Raw genomic sequence first — 6,000 nt, 5'->3', positions numbered from 1 at the left:
GGGACACATACAGACTGAAAGTGAAGGGATGGAAAAAGATATTCCATGCAAATGGAAATCAAAAGAAAGCTGGAGTAGCTATACTCATATCAGATAAAATAGACTTTAAAATAAAGAATGTTACAAGAGACAAGGAAGGACACTACATAATGATCCAGGGATCAATCCAAGAAGAAGATATAACAATTATAAATATATATGCACCCAACATAGGAGCACCTCAATACATAAGGCAACTACTAACAGCTATAAAAGAGGAAATCGACAGTAACACAATAATAGTGGGGGACTTTAACACTTCACTTACACCAATGGACAGATCATCCAAAATGAAAATAAATAAGGAAACAAAAGCTTTAAATGACACAATAGACCAGATAGATTTAATTGATATATATAGGACATTCCATCCAAAAACAGCAGATTACACGTTCTTCTCAAGTGCGCACGGAACATTCTCCAGGATAGATCACATCTTGGGTCACAAATCAAGCCTCAGTAAATTTAAGAAAATTGAAATCATACCAAGCATCTTTTCTGACCACAACGCTATGAGATTAGAAATGAATTACAGGGAAAAAAACGTAAAAAAGACAAACACATGGAGGCTAAACAATACGTTACTAAATAACCAAGAGATCACTGAAGAAATCAAAGAGGAAATAAAAAAATACCTAGAGACAAATGACAATGAAAACACGATGACCCAAAACCTATGGGATGCAGCAAAAGCGGTTCTAAGAGGGAAGTTTATAGCTATACAAGCCTACCTAAAGAAACAAGAAAAATCTCAAGTAAACAATCTAACCTTACACCTAAAGAAACTAGAGAAAGAAGAACAAACAAAACCCAAAGTTAGCAGAAGGAAAGAAATCATAAAGATCAGAGCAGAAATAAATGAAATAGAAACAAAGAAAACAATAGCAAAGAGCAATAAAACTAAAAGTTGGTTCTTTGAGAAGATAAACAAAATTGATAAACCATTACCCAGACTCATCAAGAAAAAGAGGGAGAGGACTCAAATCAATAAAATTAGAAATGAAAAAGGAGAAGTTACAACAGACACCGCAGAAATACAAAACATCCTAAGAGACTACTATAAGCAACTTTATGCCAATAAAATGGACAACCTGGAAGAAATGGACAAATTCTTAGAAAGGTATAACCTTCCAAGACTGAATCAGGAAGAAACAGAAAATATGAACAGACCAATCACAAGTAATGAAATTGAAACTGTGATTAAAAATCTTCCAACAAACAAAAGTCCAGGACCAGATGGCTTCACAGGTGAATTCTATCAAACATTTAGAGAAGAGCTAACACCCATCCTTCTCAAACTCTTCCAAAAAATTGCAGAGGAAGGAACACTCCCAAACTCATTCTATGAGGCCACCATCACCCTGATACCAAAACCAGACAAAGACACTACAAAAAAAGAAAATTACAGACCAATATCACTGATGAATATAGATGCAAAAATCCTCAACAAAATACTAGCAAACAGAATCCAACAACACATTAAAAGGATCATACACCACGATCAAGTGGGATTTATCCCGGGGATGCAAGGATTCTTCAATATACGCAAATCAATCAATGTGATACACCATATTAACAAATTGAAGAATAAAAACCATATGATCATCTCAATAGATGCAGAAAAAGCTTTTGACAAAATTCAACACCCATTTATAATAAAAACTCTCTGGAAAGTGGGCATAGAGGGAACCTACCTCAACATAATAAAGGCCATATATGACAAACCCACAGCAAACATCATTCTCAATGGTGAAAAACTGAAAGCATTTCCTCTAAGATCAGGAACGAGACAAGGATGTCCACTCTCACCACTATTATTCAACATAGTTCTGGAAGTCCTAGCCACGGCAATCAGAGAAGAAAAAGAAATAAAAGGAATACAAATTGGAAAAGAGGAAGGAAAACTGTCACTGTTTGTGGATGACATGATACTATACATAGAGAATCCTAAAACTGCCACCAGAAAACTGCTAGAACTAATTAATGAATATGGTAAAGTTGCAGGATACAAAATTAATGCACAGAAATCTCTTGCATTCCTATACACTAATGATGAAAACTCTGAAAGAGAAATTATGGAAGCACTCCCATTTACCATTGCAACAAAAAGAATAAAATACCTAGGAATAAACCTACCTAGGGAGACAAAAGACCTGTATGCAGAAAACTATAAGACACTGATGAAAGAAATTAAAGATGATACCAACAGATGGAGAGATATACCATGTTCTTGGATTGGAAGAATCAACATTGTGAAAATGAGTATACTACCCAAAGCAATCTACAGATTCAATGCAATCCCTATCAAATTACCAATGGTCTTTTTTACGGAGCTAGAACAAATCATCTTAATATTTGTATGGAGACACAAAAGACCCCGAATAGCCAAAGCAGTCTTGAGGGAAAAAAATGGAGCTGGAGGAATCAGACTCCCTGACTTCAGACTATACTACAAAGCTACAGTAATCAAGACAATATGGTACTGGCACAAAAACAGAAACATAGATCAATGGAACAAGATAGAAAGCCCAGAGATTAACCCACGCACCTATGGTCAACTAATCTATGACAAAGGAGGCAAAGATATACAATGGAGAAAAGACTGTCTCTTCAATAAGTGGTGTTGGGAAAACTGGACAGCTACATGTAAAAGAATGAAATTAGAATACTCCCTAACACCATACACAAAAATAAACTCAAAATGGATTAGAGACCTAAATATAAGACTGGACACTATAAAACTCTTAGAGGAAAACATAGGAAGAACACTCTTTGACATAAATCACAGCAAGATCTTTTTTGATCCACCTCCTAGAGTAATGGAATTAAAAACAAAAATAAACAAGTGGGACCTAATGAAACTTCAAAGCTTTTGCACAGCAAAGGAAACCATAAACAAGACGAAAAGACAACCCTCAGAATGGGAGAAAATATTTGCAAATGAATCAACGGACAAAGGATTAATCTCCAAAATATATAAACAGCTCATTCAGCTCAATATCAAAGAAACAATCACCCCAATCCAAAAATGGGCAGAAGACCTAAATAGACATTTCTCCAAAGAACACATACAGACGGCCACGAAGCACATGAAAAGATGCTCAACATCACTAATTATTAGAGAAATGCAAATCAAAACTACAATGAGGTATCACCTCACTCCTGTTAGAATGGGCATCATCAGAAAATCTACAAACAACAAATGCTGGAGAGGTTGTGGAGAAAAGGGAACCCTCTTGCACTGTTGGTGGGAATGTAAATTGATACAGCCACTATGGAGAACAATATGGAGGTTCCTTAAAAAACTAAAAATAGAATTACCATATGACCCAGCAATCCCACTACTGGGCATATACCCAGAGAAAACCATAATTCAAAAAGACACATGCACCCGAATGTTCATTGCAGCACTATTTACAATAGCCAGGTCATGGAAGCAACCTAAATGCCCATCAACAGACGAATGGATAAAGAAGATGTGGTACATATATACAATGGAATATTACTCAGCCATAAAAAGGAACTAAATTGAGTCATTTGTTGAGACGTGGATGGATCTAGAGACTGTCATACAGAGTGAAGTAAGTCAGAAAGAGAAAAACAAATATCATATATTAATGCATGTATGTGGAACCTAGAAAAATGGTACAGATGAGCCAGTTTGCAGGGCAGAAGTTGAGACACAGATGTAGAGAATGGACATATGGACACCAAGGGGGGAAAACTGTGGTGAGGTGGGGATGGTGGTGTGCTGAATTGGGCGATTGGGATTGACATGTATACACTGATGTGTATAAAATTGATGCCTGATAAGAACCTGCAGTATAAAAAAGCAAACAAAACAACTAATACTAAACTTTCATTGGGTTATTTGTATGGAAATATGTTAATATAAATGTTTCAGACATGACATGAAATTTCTAAAAATCTTATATTTGTATTTGTATGGAAATATGTATGGAAATATGTTAATATAAATGTTTCAGACATTACATGAAATTTCTAAAAATCTTATATTTGTATTTGTATGGAAATATGTATGGAAATATGTTAATATAAATGTTTCAGACATTACATGAAATTTCTAAAAATCTTATATGTTCTGGTATAATGTTATAAGTAATAATCCTAGTTATTACTTTAAAATGTATATCTCAGAAATAACTAATTTTCTTGTCAACTGCATTATTATGAACTTTCATCAAATCTTTTACCGTGGTCATTTTTAAGGCTTTTGTCATTTACAGACAGTTCTGGGTGTACTCTGATGATTTTGCAAATATGTTCCTATAAAAGGGTTTCATCTTCAAGAAATTCATGGAAAAGACTCTGACATGTACAGGTTTCTGGTAACTGACTGTACTGCTGAACTGAATGAATAAGCATTTTCAGAACTCTGATGAAAAACTGATGAACTCATAAAAGTGCTAACAAAAGATCAAGATGAAAAAAAACAATTAATTACATGGGACTGAGTGAACTGATGAGGATGAGTATAATTTTTGTGACTTTCTGTCTGAATTAAAAAAAAAAAAATCCCACAAGGACTCGGAGGCAAAGAATATACAAATCAATTTTCACTGCAAAGTAAAGGAGCTGTTACAGTGGAGGATTACTGGACTGAATGTCAATATTATGACATAGTATGAGTGTGTTTCATGTTTGGTAATGGCAATCATTGTTGCTTTTGTTGTGGTCATCCATGTACAATGCTTGGTGTCAGTCTATTTATCTCTTGTAAAAATAAAATACAGTGTGTGTGTGTGTGAAAAAAAAAAAAAAGTACAATGAGGTATTACCTCAAAAAAAAAAAAAAAAAAAAAAAAGAATAAAATACCTAGGAATAAACCTACCTAAGGAGACAAAAGACCTGTGTGCAGAAAACTACAAGACACTGATGAAAGAAATTAAAGATGATACTAACAGATGGAGAGATATACCATGTTCTTGGATTGGAAAAATCAACATTGTGAAAATGACTATACTACCCAAAGCAATCTACAGATTCAATGCAATCCCTGTTACACTACCAATGGCATTTTTCACAGAACTAGAACAAAAAATTTCACAATTTGTGTGTAAACACAGAGACCCTGAATAGCCAAAGCAATCTTGAGAAAGAAAAATGGAGCTGGAGGAATCAGTCTCCCTGACTTCAGACTATACTACAAAGCTACAGTAATCAAGACCGTATGGTCCTGGCAGAAAAACAGAAATATAGATCAACGGAACATGATAGAAAGCCCAGAGATAAACCCATGCTCATATGGTCACCTTATCTTTGATAAAGGAGGCAGAATATACAATGGAGAAAAGACAGCCTCTTCAATAAGCAGTGCTGGGAAAACTGGACAGCTACATGAATGAAATTAGAACACTTCCTAACACCATACACTAAAATAACCCCTCTAATGGATTAAAGACCTAAATGTAAGGCCAGACACTATCAAACTCTTAGAGGAAAACATAGACAGAACACTCTATGACATAAATCACAGCAAGATCCTTTTTACCCACCTCCTAGAGAAATAAATAAAAACAAAAATAAACAAACGGGACCTAATGAAACTTAAAAGCTTTTGTACAGCAACGGAAACCATAAACAAGACCAAAAGACAACCCTCAGAATGGGAGAAAATATTTGCAAATGAAGCAACTGGCAAAGGATTAATCTCAAAAATATACAAGCAGCTCATGAAGCTCAATATCAAAAAAACAAACAACCCAATCTAATAATGGACAGAAGACCTAAATAGACATTTCTCCAAAGAAGATATACAGATTGCCAACAAACACATGAAGGGATGCTCAACATCACTAATCATTAGAGAAATGCAAATCAAAACTACAATGCGGTATCACCTCACACCCGTCAGAATGGCCATCATCAAAAAATCTACAAACAATAAATGCTGGAGAGGGTGTGGAGAAAATGGAACCCTCTTGCACTGTTGGTAGGAA

At 34.9% G+C, this 6,000-nt stretch overlaps 1 long non-coding RNA gene across 1 annotated transcript in view; it reads left to right on the top strand.

Annotated features, from left to right (window-relative positions):
• The first annotated feature begins 2,415 nt into the window (after positions 1 to 2,415).
• The window catches only part of LOC309667925, a 443,411-nt gene continuing 439,826 nt past the window's right edge, over positions 2,416 to 6,000 (top strand). Inside the window, exon 1 of the long non-coding RNA XR_014268001.1 lies at positions 2,416 to 4,800. This is a non-coding gene — a long non-coding RNA (uncharacterized lncRNA). The remainder of the gene's footprint in view (positions 4,801 to 6,000) is intronic.

This window comes from Balaenoptera physalus (genome assembly GCF_965194825.1).
Source record: "Balaenoptera physalus genome assembly, chromosome: 10".
In the NCBI taxonomy this organism is placed as follows: Eukaryota; Metazoa; Chordata; class Mammalia; order Artiodactyla; family Balaenopteridae; genus Balaenoptera; species Balaenoptera physalus.
This window is presented reverse-complemented; position numbering and strand designations above follow the sequence as displayed.